At 37.5% G+C, this 16,613-nt stretch overlaps 1 protein-coding gene across 2 annotated transcripts in view; it reads left to right on the top strand.

The window, feature by feature from the left end:
• The first annotated feature begins 1,973 nt into the window (after window positions 1-1,973).
• plxna4 (plexin A4) overlaps window positions 1,974-16,613 on the top strand; it is a 211,875-nt gene continuing 197,235 nt past the window's right edge. Inside the window, exons 1-2 of one of the 2 annotated variants that reach the window (XM_084408408.1) lie at window positions 1,974-2,085; window positions 3,072-3,130. The gene's annotated coding sequence lies outside the window, so the exon portion shown is untranslated. Of the gene's footprint in view, window positions 2,086-3,071; window positions 3,131-11,518; window positions 12,200-16,613 lie in introns of those variants that run through there. The other variant, XM_084408409.1, reaches the window with a different exon arrangement.

The following is a 16,613-nucleotide window of genomic DNA, read 5'->3' as shown; positions in this document are numbered from 1 at the left end:
TTGCCTGTTATCAACATCCAAGAGACACACACACACACACACTCGAGGACATTATCAACCAACACACACTTGAGCTGCTTGCTGCTCCTATTATGGCTGAGTCTCAAACACACACACACACACTCAGAGGATGCTGGTCCTGCTCTGCCGTGTGGTTTGACGGTGATAAAGGTTTTTTATGTGTCAGCTGCTCATGGCTGCTGAACTGCAGTGTGTGAAACTGTCTTTTAAATGTCACCTTGTGAAAACGTACAGGAAACTCCCACAGGATACAAACACCCGCTCTCATTTTTCAAAGAGAATTCCTTGTATAGGGTAGTGCTGTGATTCCCATCCAGGGGTACGTATTATGAGGGGGGAAACATTTCATTGTTGTTTTATTAAACCTATAAAGCAGAAACTATGACTTTAAATTGAATTCATTCATTCATTCATTCATTCATTCATTCATTCATTCATCCATCCATCCACCCACCACAGCGCCATCTTTGATTTTTAATGGGAATGAAAACGAGGTTGTGAGGGACAGACATGCATCTCTTCAATGGGCTGTACTGTTATTTAATGTGTTTTTGGATTGTTCTGCTCATGAAACACTGGAAAATATCTTGCCAAGAAATTTCAGTAGACAAAACACTCCTGTCAATATAAGCTTATTGAAATTTGTAAGCAATCTAGGAGCCTTATCCAGCTTTTTTACAGTGGATGCCATTGAAAACACGGCAAGTATATCCCCCTCACAGCCTCACTTTCATACCTGCCATGGCGCTGCTCTGAATAAGGTCTATTCCAGGTAGAGGTGTCCACCTGAAAAAAAAAAAAAAAGGTTTAGGTATAGGTTAAAATTATATTGTATAGTATCAAAGTGACATGAGCTGTAATGTTTGTGCAGGGATTGATGCAGTACATTATTTATTTTGAACATTGAGGTTGCAGGTTGACATTGCACCTTCCAACAATTTTTATTGCATTTACTTATTGTCCTATCCTATGTGTCGCTCTCGTGTTAGTGATTCAAGAGGTAATTGCAAACATTCACTTTGATATTTATATTTGCATGTCTTGTTTGGCTTAGTAATAATTAATATTCTAGCATAATAATGTATATTATAACAATTAATTAGATTAAGCATATAAATAAAAAATTAAAATCTTTACATTTAAAATGAATGCATAAACTATTTTAAAATTTAAAATAAATGAATAGACTAAGCCTCCATGTGGATGTACAGTATACAAATTAATTTATGCATGGCTATATCTGCTACTTTTATAATATTTAAGAGAGGTTTTCTTTGATTATATTCAGCTACTTTATTCCAGAAAGCGTCTTAAATTTTTGCAACAACAGTTTTTCTTCTTGGATTATATGGCCCGATTTCACAGACAGGGTTTAGATTAAGCCAGAATTAGGCCTAAAGGCAATTAAGAGTTTAAATTAGCTTTTATAAACATGTCTTAAAAAAAAAAAAAAAAAAAAAAAAAAAAAACATTAGGCCTACTGGTGTGTATCTTGAGACAAAACAATGACACTGACATATGCTGATTTCAGTTAAAAAAGCTAAAACATAAATAATAATAAAAGAAATAGTCTGGGACTAGGTTTAAGCCTGTCTGTGAAGCCGGGGGTAAATGTTTTAATTCTATATAAATTAATCTTCAACAAACGGCGCAATCGCTCTCTCTCTCTCTCTCTCTCTCTCTATCAAAATTTAAATTTAAATCATTTCAAATGCATGACTGTGTATCACAATGTTGCCAAAGCATTCACATATTATATATAAATAATAAAACAAACCAACAAAACATATCTCTCTCTCTTTCCGTCCCTCCCTCTGCATGTTTCACGCGATTGGCTGTTCGCTGCACACGTCATACTCTAAGTGCACCTGCTCGTAAATCAAATCAAACGCAAGGTGTCGCATTAATGGCACGCCACGTTTAATTTTTAGTCCTGTTCGGTTCCGTGCGATAAATCACTCCGTTTGTTGAACTTTGCAAAGCCTAACAAACGAATATCACACTTTATAAACACTCTATGCAAATTCAGCAGACAACATACTTTAGTTTGAGAGGTCAATATTGGTAAGTCAGTTTTTCATTGATGTGAATCGTTGTAACATTATAATGGTTAATTTAATATATTAATGTACATATATTATTTAGTATAACGATATTAATATACAGAATACTAACTATAAAGGGTTATTCAAGCCAAAGCTCTTACTAATATGGCTTTCAGAGTAGCTATACCTAAAACAAATAGGTTTGGAAACATTTTAGTAGTTAGCCAGAGAGAATGGGAAACCCACACTTAAATCAGTTTGATTCAAGTTCTCATCTCATCCCAACAGTTCTGTCCTGCTCAGTGCTCTCAGGGGGCAGGATGCACCTCTGCCCTTGACCCTAATGGGTCTGAGGGCAGTTTACAGTCACACTATTAGTGGTGAAAAATTATCCTTGTCTGCATCCCTGGGCAACACACTGACCTATTAATGCCAATCAAGTCCCACGCAGACCAGCGAGAGATTATGATCTAAGCAGGCCAGAGATGGAGAGATGGTATCAGCTCTCTGCTTTCAATCAATACAGGCTGATTCTAATAGGCATTGATTGCATCAAAACCTTGATCCCAAATCGCAGATGTGATTATGTAATGGGGCGCCGTGACACTTTATTGAAAACAATGAGCCTTACGGTACAGGCTGGAGGAAATATTAATCTTACTGTGTCACGTTACTGAACTCTCATTTGTGGTCATTTTTTGATTTATGATATATGTGTGTTGTGATGATTAGTTGTGACAGCTGAGCATCTATCTAACTGTAGTATGCTTTATGGTCAAATTAAGTTTTATTACATGCATGTTATTCAGTGAATGGCATCCAGTTATTTAGGGTTATGATTTTATTATTGATGGTCGGATTAAATTTTGAGTAAAGTAGAATTTGCATACTGTGCACAGAATTATATTATGTGGAAATAGTAAGTATGCTATTCTTTGCATAATAATAGACTGTTGACACAAGTTAACCATCATTTTTTATCCTTTTTTTTTTTTACATTCATAGGGGAGACAGGGGCTTCCTGTTCGTCACATTAGGAAGTTGCTCATAAGGACTGTATCTTGGTAAGTCTAATGTTTTCTTCAAAAGTCGAATTGCTCAATTATTATTTTTATTAAATTTTTTTCATCTAATAGTTATATTGTATGTTTTTCTCAAGTACTTGAAAATTCTCTAAAAATTAAGAGATTTTTTTTATTATTATTATTAAATTTCAGTATTAGATTTTTAAATGCAAGTTCCATTGTGACAACTTGGCTATAAAAGTTCTTCTCTTGTTCAGTGATCTCTGTCTTTTTTTTGCTGAGTAACAACAATGGTGAAAATATGCAGTTTTGTAGACAAGGCTTTGTGTGTCTAGAACTTGACCTTCAAAAATAAATCTACGCTGAGAAATATTCACTAGAGTAAAAAGTGTGAGAACTAGACCTGGTCTCCCATATCGCATGACTGTGCTATTTTAGTATTATTTATAGCTATTATTATTGTATTTATTAATATTTTGAATAGTTTTTGTTTTAATTTAAATGAAATCTTAGTAATTTTATGTGCTTTTGTAACTTTTTAAAATGTAAAAAAACATAGGCTACTCTCTCTCTATATATATATATATATATATATATATATATATATATATATATATATACATATACATATACATATATATATATATATATATATATATATATATATATATATATATATATATATATATATATATATACATATACATATACATATACATATACATAACTTATTTTTATTTCCATTTTAGTACTTCACCTTGAACTTGTTTAATTTAGTTGTTCAGGTAATACAACATTTTTATTTCAATATAATATTTATATTTAACATTATTTCAGCTGCATTTTAATTAGTTAACAATAACAACACTGATCCATCATCCCCATGTCAATACAGAAGCACATTAATTAGTATAATAAAGAAAAAATATACACTCAGGCACATGGTCATTTGACACTTCTTCCTAATGACCTGTGATGGATTGATCTGTAATGAAATAATGCATATTTCACCTAGTGTTTCATGAGAATGATATATCATTGCATTTTATATTCAAAAGTGAGATGGATGCTTAGAATAATAGTGTGTTCTGGTAATAGCAGGTACAGGCAAAGTTTGGGAAAATGAAAGAGGCCAAGTATGAAATATGGAGTTCCATATATCAACTCAAGAAAGAGTGGGAGAGATTGATTTTTTTTCTTCTTTATTTACAAAAGCTCTCAGTCAGCATAACAAATAACACAAATTAAATCCGCAATAAGATGCACATTCAATCAGTCTCAACACAGAAAAGCACAAATGAATTCTCCCTCCACCACAGAACAAAAGATATCATTATAGCTCCGCTGTTGTTCATGTTTCTATATACCTCATTGCTTTGTGCAGCTGTATTTAAATTGAAGCTTTAAACAGCAGTATAATGTCCTGACCATGTGATAAATAGCTTTTCTAACTCTACAAAATACACATTTATCTTGAGCCTTTTTAGACACATTTATCATGATCATTTTTGTAATATTCTGTAAGTTGCCATATTGTCGTCTTTAAGGTTGTTAGTACAGTGCGTGACTGTCCAATTTTTCCTTATTCCATTCAAAGTTTGACACTGTTTGGAATATGCTTGAGTTGGTGTGAAATGTCATGTAAACCTACTTTAAATCTGTAATGTGATGTTTTCCTGGGTGAAACCAGATAATCACCAAGAAAAATGTAGGGCAGCATTGGAATTTTTATCTGAATTTGTATCCATTGGAAAAAGATTTGATTGGGAAAAGAGTACCAGACTTGGAGCTTAACAGTTTGCTAAAACAAAATAATAGTAGCTCTGTTGTTGTTGGGTAACATGATCTAATAGCCTGCAAAGACTAACGCTGCTTCTGAATATGCCGACTTCTAGTAGACGAAAAGCAGTATGTGAGCCAAGTAGTATGTCCGAATTTATAGAGTTCATAAAACAGGCGAAAGGTTCCCGTATGATCTTCTACTTCCGGCGATATTCTGAAATGTGCATTTGATGGACACTTTACTATGTGCCGATGGCCACAGGAGAGGATTTGTAAATGGAGGTGAAGTGACGTATCTGACGCCATAAGTTACATGGCGGATGTAGAACATCAGAATTTGTGATTTCGGATGCAGCGGTAATGATTAAAAAAGGGTTGTTTCAGAGAAAAGTTAGTAGCCTATACGTTTGATTATCCACCTTTTTTCCCAACTTTGAAACAAGTGAATGTGTGAGACTTCAAATTCTGCTATTGGTAAATAATTCGAACATTAGGCCAATTTCGAGCCTACGTCACGGCGCTAGCTGGTGGCAAAACAAAGGGAAAATTGGAGGCGGCCAATACAAACCAGCACAGATTCGGCTACATAATAAGGAGCTTAAATTATTATTTTTGTTATTAAATGTCATCCTGTTGCAAGAATCGTTGCAAGTACAGGCTCCAATTTGAAATTTTATCGCATAATGTTTTCTAAATTATTGTGATTTATTTGTGAATGAATCTATGATTGTCTACATTGTTTTGATTGATTGTGACTAGACTTTTTGAAGAACCTGGTAAGAATGTGTAATCAAATACATAGTTAAAAAATGAATTTGCTGTATCTGGAATTTTTATTTCTAGAAAATATTCGCATCATTAAAATTGCACCGTAATGTCACTCTTTACATTGTCGTCTTCTGTCTGGCCTTGGCGCTGGCTAGGCAGAACTGTAGGCTACCACACAAGTCTTGTGACCATTTAGTACAGTTATAGGCGTCTAAATATGTATATGCCCTCAATTTCTCTTTACCCTCGGTTTCTCTATCGGGTAGGTAGGTGTAGAAGTCAGGCCACTCAGCCGGAGGTAGCGTCAGCGATCCTGTCAGATCGTCCATCCATTTAATGAGCGTGCATGCCGGGTCAGCCAATCTGGGATGTCCGTTAAAATGAACTTTTGCAAATAACAATCACTGTCCTGGACAGTGAGTGACCTTGCACATTAAGATCAAATCGGATTTTCTCCAGTCATTGTTAAAAAACAAGCTAACAAAACTTGCGGCCAGAGGGATCGTTCTGCCACCACCTAAGCTCCGCCCACAAAAAAAGTCACCATCGATATTAACTATCGATATTTGAGGATGAGGAAGAATGTTACAGTGCTTTTAGGTTCAAATTCAAACAAACAAGCATGTCTGTTTCGGTCTTTAAAACTACATACCGTTCATCTTTCACTTATTAACCTGTGTGTATTGAGTATTTGGGTTTTCTTTAATGATTGATGTCAAAAACCCTGTTGGGATGAGTTGCCTGCTGCACAGGCTTTTGGATTAGAGGATATTGGCTTTCGGAGCCTTAAACCGCCAGAGAGAAACATCATGCAGACGAGCCGAAGCTCAAAACAAGAGCCGGTGAAGCAACCCCTGCTATGTGATTGCACACATTGCTGCCGGTGACCAGACCATATACACGGATATAACCTCGCCTTCAGCAGCTGTGATTGAATTGCCTGAGGCGGAAGAACATTCCGGAGATTCTCCGGTAAAAGTGTTTGTAACTTGGGCTTATCGCCTCAGCCTTGGGTAACAGACATTTGCTGCGTCTCAGGCATGCAAATGATAGCGGGCTGTGATGAAGGGCAGGTTTTCGTGGAAATCTTCGCATGTGCATCTGAAGGCCCCCCCGGGAGGACCTCTACAACTTTTTCCTTGAGGACGTCTCTCTCTGTAATAAACCAATCTCTCCAGATGAGACTGTCTGACTTGGGCTGCTGTGCCTGGAAGACAAACATGATGCACACAATGATTGCCATTGACCGAGAGGATGGAGTGACCAGCTGTGTGCGAGGAACAGTGGCAACAGTCATGAATCTAGGCGTCCAAATTCAGCCTTTTTTTTTTTTTTTTTTTTTGTATATGAGCTAATCAAGGTCTTTCTAGGCATAGAAACTTCATGTGAGGTGTGTTGAGGCAAGTTGGAGCTAAACTCAGCAGGACAATGGCCCTCCAGGACAGAGTTTGGACACACCTGGACTTTCTGCCTGTGCAAAAGTAATTAGTAGTGACTTTTTAAGGGTTTATACTATTAAAATAATTGTTATTTGTGAAGAACATTGACTTTTATTCAAATAAATAACATGAATATGTATGTGAAAACACTGGCTTAACTAAAATAAATGAATATCAAGTTAGACTTGAGGTTTATTCGGCCTGGTTTTGACTCTGATGGCAGATATTGTAAGAACAGATGAGGTACACTTGTTCCCAGCAGTGACATGCAGGGATGCAGTTTCTGAAATCAGTCTTGAAACACACACAGAAAGCAGCCAGTAAGAGGGTGGACACTTTTATGAAGGCAGACACCATAAATCCTGTCCTTTCATTGGCAGCCCATAAATATTATTGTCCATGGTGTAAAATGGCTTTGAAATTGACCCTAGCGTGTGTGTACAGATTTTGTATGCATGATGTAATGACATAAATCTAGTGTGGTGCCCCATAATGCAGAGAAAGATGACCGATGAATGGATATTATGGAGCTGGTACGTGCAACCACTCTCAATCGGTTCATTCAAAGCCCTGATTCATTCAGAACCGAAACAAATTACCCTCTTGATGAGCGAGTCATTGAATCATTCATTCAACCGAATTGTTCAAAACACTGATTCATATAAAAAAAACTGTGCATCCGAAATCGCAGTATGTTAAGTATGTTCTAAATATAAATGTGTGTGTTAATGTAATCCGGACGTATTTGCCATGTTGTATTTGCCAGGTTTAGCCTATTCTTTGAAGAGTACTGTGAATTCGGGCATACCTTCTTTTTTTTTTTCACATACTGTTTTCCTCCTACTATATAGTAACTATGCGATTTCAGAGGCAGCCACTGTCTTTGGGTGAATCATTAAATCATTTACTGAACTGGTTTGTTCACAAACACTGATTCATTCAGGAATGAAACAAGTAAGTGACTGATTTGAATGATTCATTTACCTAATTCGTTCAAAAGACGTTCAATTTATTCAGGAAAGACGCAACAGTTAACTGTGAATTTGGCAGTGCAATATTAGATGCATTAAATGACCATATTGTGTGTAAAATGTAAGCTGATTACACTGTAAAAAGTGAACAGTTGGATCAACTTAAAAAAATTACTTCAATTGGTAACACCTAAAGAAATTAAGTTTTCTCAACTTAAATTATCACGTTTTATCGTGAAAAACGTGATAATTTAAGTTGAGAACAATTTTTTTTAAGTTGATCCAACTGTTCACTTTTTACAGTGTACTCGTTTGTTTTAGACTGTTAAGCTGACTTCTGTTTCTCTTGCATACACACTTGCAACACAAACTTGAGGACCCAAAAAGGACATAACATGAGTCACCCTCATGCTTCGCTTCCTTCATCCTGTTCTTTTTAGGCCTCAAACACTCCATTCAATGTTATTGATCATTCCTCAGCAGACACAACCTGTCTGAGGAATCTATCTGCAGGTGTCAGCGGAGAGAAATTTATGAACTTTAAATCTACTTCACTGCACACACACTGATCATTTGAGCGATGCTAGATTGTACCTCTCTGTCATGAACAGGAATAATATATCTTAACTAGATTCTTATCTAGAGTAACTGACAGAAAATCACTGGAAACACTGATTGCTTGACACAGGACTAGATCATGCTCTGTCATGTGAAGGCAAAATATTCCATTACAAGATGTTTATGCATGTAATTAGTAAAACATACAGTATCTGTGACGGTTTGAGAAAGTAAACTTAATAAATAAACCATGCCGCCACTCCTTTTACTTGTCTTTATAGTTTGACACTGTCGTGCTGTGCTTATCAATGGCCTTTCCTCTGGTCCACATCCTGTCTACACAGCGTCTATTGATCAGAATGACAGAAAAATGGTCAGTATCGGGGTCCAGATCTGTTTTAATTCCACCGTGGAACGTTTGTTTAAACTGACAAATTGTTTGTGTGTTTATTTTGTCTTTTAAATTAATTTTATCTGACAGGTCCCAGCCACTGGGACAAGGGCTAAGAAGTGTAACAGATTACAAAGTTGACCCTTCTGCCGTCTCAATCAATGGCGCCCAATTGTGCAATGGAACTTTGGTGTTTTCACAGACATATTCAATGTTGATTCATTGTCTCGGCATTGATTTACAAAAAGGTCAATGTTCTTTACAGATGACAATTCTTTCAATAGTATAATCCCTTTGTTTTATAACAGATGACTTTGACTTTGCAGTCGTCCTTTCCTAATCTCCTTCATTCACAGTTGGATATAAAATGTTCACAGAGAAAATGTTGTCAGACACTGCAGTTCTAGCCTATAATTTATCATTGTTATATAAACTTGTGCATATATTTTTAATCGTCATTGTGAAGAAGTTTCATGGAATCATGCCGCTTAATAAATTAGTTTATTAGCCTACGTTATTATTGCTAGGAATGCACAATATACAAATTGGTATGGAATGGTATATCTGTACCATATCGGTTATTGGTAATAAAAACATTTTTAGGTTGATTTATTGTGCGTGTGTGTGTTTAAAGGCTGAAATTGGATCTTTCGTTGTATATGCTAATTTTACACTATATTTTCTTTTAGATTAAGTTAGCGTTGGAAGATAATCTTTAACATGCTTATAATTAACACTTTTAAACAAAGTAGCTAATCTCAAAATGATTATCCTTTCTTTTTTTATGTTATGAAGCCTACATTTAAATGCTAACAGCATTTAAAATGATTCATTTCAGTTTCTGTAATTTATTAAGATAAAAGTGTAGAATTTATTATCAGCTTACCATATATTGCTAGTTCTCTATTATTTAATAAACAATTAATCAAACAAACAATAAAGCCTGAAAAATAGAAGTCATGAACTATGATGTTCCTGTTTTAGCATTCCTAAATCCTATATCATATAATATATGATAATGTATATCATATTATATATTATATATATATTTTTTTTTAATAGAGAGATACTTTAGAACTGTATCCGTACAGGTCAGCACAGCTTGTACATTTATCATCATTATACCAAAGACGTGTATATTGATTATTGGTCGTTTAAGATTGATTCCTCAGTTTGCTTGTATTTAAATGTCCTAAAATCTATTCATTTTTTTTTTTACAGCTTATGCAAAACATGCACAAAGCTATGCTAACTAAGTTGTCTACAAATTTACCACTTTCTTTAACTATTCACTTAAATTGGATAATTGGGAAGAATCGACCCATTGGATGACCAGAGCATCTTTGCTATCCCCAAGTAATTAGACATTTAAACACCCAATCCTAATCCAAAACACCACCACGTCCTTTTAAAAGTTTATTAGTTTGTCCTTCCAAATACTTGGCACCGGACTGGGAATTTCTGAATATTCCCACGGGTCATCAATGCATGCAAACCTCTCTTGTACTGCTCACCTTGAATTTAGGAAATAACTCACATGGTGCTTGTAAATCAGTTTAGTTAAACAAGCCAATTAGGTTAAACAATAATAAAAAACAATTAAAATGTTTAAAAACAACTGGGGGGAAGTGTTTACATATACCCCATACACTTTAAAGATCAACACAGCCTGGTTTACTTTCAGCCTTGTACAAACAACCAAACAAACAAACGAGATTTGAAATGAGTGAATGAGCTGATTCATCTAAGATCTGAACTGACTGCTTTCTTCAGGGTTGAACAAATGAATGAACACAAGACATCCAATGATTATTGTCTTTAGAAACGAATGGCTGGTGCTGTTTTGCATGTCTTCCAGATCAAAAAACACTTGTTTCAACTCGTTAGCTCATTATTAGAGGCGTTATGTCCTGAAATGAGTCTCAAATAAGAGAGACATCCGAAACGTGAAGTTTGGTGTCCTTCAGGACCAGGGTTTGTCTGTGGCAGGGTCGCAGGTGGAATATGCATGCAGTACTGTATGCGCCTGCAGGTGGAGCTGTGATGCAGTGTTTTGAGTGCTTTGCGTTCAGGAATATTGCAGTGAATCAACCTATGCTGCCAACCAGTATTTTGCTTCATATACAGCAAGGTGGAAAAGTTCGTCAGATTGTTGGTTAAGAAAGTAATGCACGTAGCCAAAAATCAAATAAACCATTTATAATATTGTAAGTCCTAAGGGTTAATATGCTATTAAATAACATTTCCACCTTCTTTTCATACGTTTGTTAGTTAATTTGACGGTCTGGCTTGGTTTTGTTTATTTGCGAATATTTATTTTGATTGATCTCCGATGAATAAAATAATAAGCGTTAAAATAAATTGGTGTAAAGCTAATCTCCTGACAAAATGTTTGTATGTTAACATCCTAATCTCCATCTCCAACTGATCTTGCTGATTAGATATTCAAATCCGTAGAGCGTTCAGTCCGCAGTATTATGTTCAGCCGCGTGTTTCCCCCAAATCCGTTCCACGGTGTAATGCATGCATTATAGACACATTGAAACACATTGGGGCGCAGCATATGCCTCATTCATGCCAGCCGCGCGCGCGCTGATTGCAGCCAATAAGATTTTACAATTAGCCCAATCAGCGGCCAGATTCGGGATGTCACTGCGGGCGAGTCAGGAGGGTTTGTAAAACAAGACAGTCGCTGCGTCTCAGCAGAAAGCCACTGACTCACGCCTCTCCTCTGGTACTTGGGAGTCAGCTGCGAACCAGCAAACTCCGAAACAGCCGCTCTGATCGACTGCAGCGCACACGGCGCGTTCCCACAGCTGCTGCTACTGCTTCTGCTTCTGCACGCGGAGTTCCAGTTGCCGTTTTAGCGCGCTTTAAAATCTGTCAATCAGCACGTCATGATGGAAACTACAGCACGAGCGGCAGTTTTAACGGTCACCTCACCAGCGCTTCAGCTTTAGTCGTTGATGGGATTCTGAAGCTCGTCTGTCGTTTCTGCCTGAGGAAATTAAACGCGGAGGATCTTTGCGATAACAATAAGTGTCTGTGATACTCGAAAACACAGCGAATCGAGTGTTTTTAACGGGCGTCTGGCTGTATTTGTGGAGTAAGTGAGTTTCCTGAGATTCCTGTGAAGGTGCCCATCATCCGCAGTGTGAGCGCGACTGCGGCGGTGAGGTGAAATACGCAGCGAGAACAGGTAAGCGCTTGACACGGGACAACCGTATAACAGGATTGGTGTTTTACATCTTCAACTTGTTATTTAACGGAATAGCGACTGGGAAATGTTATTTGAGCAGGTAGGTAAGCGAGGCGTGTTAACGTTACCTGCTATGTAGTATAAGGGCGTGCTGTGAGGAGGGCAATGCACCATCCGCACCCGTGCGTTACTGGATTGTGTTATTTTACTCTCTGGAGCTTTTATCGTTTAAAACTAGGAACAGCATAGGCTATCGAGATTTTTATACTGCAGGTTTAAGATATGCAATTCTTTATGGAAAGCACATAAGCGCATAGACTGTCAACGACTCTTAAAGGGATAGTTCACCCAAAAATTATTTTCTGTCAACGTTTGCTCAACAACCTCACGTTGTTCCAAAGCCCTTTTACTTTCTGGTTAGCAGATGTTGGGCATTATGACAGCCTCCGTCTCCGTTCACTTTTACTGTACGATTATTAAGGCTGTCAGTCCCTAATATTGTGCATTACACCCTTTCGTGTTCCACGGAAGAAAGTCAGACATGTTCGGAACAACATGAGGTTAAGTTAATGAGACAATTTTTTGTTTTTTTCTGATCTGTACGTATGAGACTTAAGATTATAAGATTGTTATTACAGTTTGTCACAACATCAGTCTCAAGGCGTGATTTATGATAGAAAGTGGAGTTGACGCAGTTCGCATGCTATTCATTATTTTACGCACATGTTTCTCCGCTAAAGCGCTATTTTGGAAAGACTCTGGATGGCTGGCCAGAGATTAAACGCTACAAACAGCACTGTTAAAAGTCTAAAGCGAAAAAAAAGGAGAGCCCGTTACTGGCACGCGGCTGTCGCGCTCGCGTTAACTCGAAAGCGCAACTTGTTCTCTGTGAGCCGCGTGCGTGAGCGCTTCCTCTCTGCGCGCGCTTTACCTGCCGGCACAGGGTGGAGAAAGAGCGGCTGGCCATCATGAGTGAGATTTTACCCTCCGCATTTCTGGCAATTGCCGTACTATTTGCAGATACGAAGTGTGTCACTGTTTGGCACACCTTGGTTCCCCGTAATCGTGCGTAATTTTCAGTTATTTCATCAGGGTCATCAAAACAGCGGTGTGTTTTACGCGCCCATGGTGGTGCTATCTATCTATCTATCTATCTATCTATCTATCTATCTATCTATCTATCTATCTATCTATCTATCTATCTATCTTCTGTTTACATAGAGAAATGTAATTATGGTTGGATAAAGAGTTTTACCCTAATTTGCATGTGAAATCAGGGGCAGCTGCAGTAATGTCATGACTCTGTTCACCGAGGGGTCCGTTGACCATTTGAGCCATTGTCTTGTCTCAAAGCAACACATCTGCAAACCCTTATGGCTGCTTCAATGCAGCCGAGATCAGCTGAGGACACATTTAACGCATGGTTCTGATGTTCAGTCTGTCCGTTGTACACATCACATGTCTTCTGCCCTCACAGCTGTGGAAATGAGTATCATCTTCAGTAATGCATCACTGCTGTTTGCAAACCTTCTAATTGCCAGTTTCTCACTGACTTCAACCTGAACCGTTTTGTTATACTCCTCTTTTCTCGGCTGAGGGTGTGAGTCTGGGGGGTTTGTACGGGAATATAAAGCAATCGGAAGAGTTCACTTGCTTGTGGTGAGTGATATTTCACGAAGGATTCCATTCATAGTGGGACTTCACAGTGTTCACAGACGCTGACTGTGTCTTGAGGTTTCTGTGTATAAATTATGAATTCATGAAGATTGTGTTAATGAAGTATTTTAGCTTTTGTGAACCGAGTGGAATTTGTTCTCTATAGAGGCTAAGACAGGGCTTTTGGTGGGGCTTTTCATAAAGCTATAGGTGAATGGCAGTATGTGTTTGCATTGGCATGCAGTCGAGAGGCAACAATATGGAAGTTTTTTGTTCATTCGTTTGTATAAAGTGTAGGTGTAGATGAATGCGTTAAGCACTCAGAGTGCCCCTGAGTTTCAAGGAGAAACAGCAAGTACTATCAGACTGTGATAAAACACGAAACTTAATCATTTCATCGTGTTCCAGTGGCGTTTCAGCCTTGAATGCTTGACAGTCTGCTAGTCTCTTTGCCCCCAGAGAGCTTTAAGAGACCTTAAATGCAGTGCTATCAGCAAGGATGAATATAATGTTGACATTTTTCAAAGTCTTTCTCTTCTTGGCTGTAGTTGAGAGAGAAACTTGGAGATTGAAGGGAATATGGAATGCATAGAATGAAAACATGGCATTATTAATAATGTGAGAGAGACAGTACTTTATATTATTAAAATGTTAGAAATGTCATAGTTGTTAGAATGAGTCCACTGTATTGAGCAGATATGTAGCATGTAAGAGTGTGTGTTCACATGCACTAGAGTATGAACGAGCAGTTGAGATGAGGCTGAATGACTGGTTTTGGAAACTGGTGAATGACTCTCTCTGTTCTTTCAAAGGAAGAGCCGCTTTCTCTGTTCTTATAGGTTGCTGATTGCTGATTGGCCAACCTTGTTTAAGTTTTGCTATTGCCCTCCAGTAAAATAGTTATTATTAATTTGTATTGAAGTTTGGCTATTGTTCTTTTTGGGTCACTAACTGATGCAGTTATGGTGAGAATAATGGCTTTGGTTATCTCTTCTACGTATTATTATTTTTATTTTATTTTTTTAACCGTGCATGGTTTATACATCTGTTGTTCTGTGTACTGTGAGAGCAAGTGTATCTTTACCCTGTTACCCAATTAAATAGCGGCTTGATGAGTTGACTTTGAGAAACTGATCTTGAACTTCATGAGCTTTGAGTAAAAATGTGTTTCATTCGAACAACTCGGTAAGACACAATACCAACATGAATCTTAGAGGAAGAAAATAAATTTTTGTAATCTTGTTGTGCTTAATGAGACTCAGCTTGAATGTTTCCCTCTACTAGCCTGGTGAAAACCTGTTTGCGTGTGTGCGGTTGGACAAATGAACCATGTACCTAACCCCTGTTATGATTTGGTTACTACAACAGTTTTTACGTCTTACCATCCCACTATTTGTGTTAGTTTAGCAACAAACACGTGTTTGGCGTCATCGAAATTTGGCCTTTTATGTATGTAACGTGATGTTTCTGCGGGAAGTAAATTAACTTAGTACCTGGAAACTGTTTTGTGCATTGGCAAGAACAGTTTATTTGCACAGTAAATATTTATGTTAGGAACATAGCGAGAACATTGCAGATCTGTCCGTGCACATGACCATATGCTCATGTCATGTGCAGTTCTGTGTGCAGCTGGATGGGATCTGTAGGTAAAATGTGTGAATTGTGAGTGACAGTTCTGTCTGCTTGTGACATCTTCAGAATAGACCCCCGCTGTGCGTCCCCCACGTCCCACCGCGTGTGCGTGCTGGTGTGTACGTGAGCGCCTGTGTCTTTGTGGATAATGAGGAGAGAGTGATTTCCACAAGTGAGAAACTCAGCTTCCTGTCACCACTGTGGTACATGTGAGTCCCATTACGAAACTACAGGCTGTCTTATATCTGCTTTTTTTCAACCCCCTGGTTTTGTCATCTTTTCAAAATGGCTGGGTTTTTTTTTTTTAACAACTTAATCCTTGTGTTTACAGTACAAGTCTGTTGGTTGTAAATTTCACTAGCACCTCATTTGTGTGGTGCAGATAATCCAGCAATGGAAATATAATAAGAAAGCTTTGGATTTGATGTTTATGTGGTGTTGCGGTTTAATTTCAACGTTAGATTTTATTCCCACATGCCTTGTGATCTTAGACTAAACATCAGGACTAGTAGGCTAACCCAAAGGTTATGTTCAAATCTATGAACTAACAAATTTTGCTATGATGAACTTGGTGATATAACCTCTCCTCAGTGTAGTTTCAGTAATATACCTGAGGAAAAAGAGCAGAACAAAGTATTTCTGGTGCAGATCTTCCCAGGGGTTAGGCCACGAGGATTATATTGAAAACATCCTTCTATGGCTTTTATATTTGCTTCTGCTAAGCCATGCGTGACAGGTAATAAATTAGTTTTGTTTCAGATGCGAGAAATGATTTGAAACCTGCAGACAGGCATATCTCATTTCTTTTGTAGGTGAACTTGCTGTTTGAAACATTCTCAAATCTCAGTTTTAAAGTGGTGTCAGAATATATTTTTTTATTTTGAAGTAGGATTGTGTCCCTGACCCTTCAGGGAATTGTACTTGTGATTTGAGGCGAGTCGACTTCTTGTTGACTTTGGTTTCAATCTGTTTAGCATTTGTCTGGGAGATACAAGCATGGTACATTTGCCTTTGACGTTTGTGCATTCTGAGTTGCCAAGGTAAGGTTTAATTCACCCTGACAGTAAGCATTGGACTAAACAAACCAACATGTTTTTCGCTGTCTTGATTTCTGTAGGCACAGGTT

This window comes from Rutilus rutilus (assembly GCF_951802725.1).
Source record: "Rutilus rutilus genome assembly, chromosome: 4".
Taxonomy (NCBI): Eukaryota; Metazoa; Chordata; class Actinopteri; order Cypriniformes; family Leuciscidae; genus Rutilus; species Rutilus rutilus.
The sequence above is the reverse complement of the archived record's forward strand: the minus strand, read 5'-3'. Positions and strand labels throughout refer to the sequence as shown.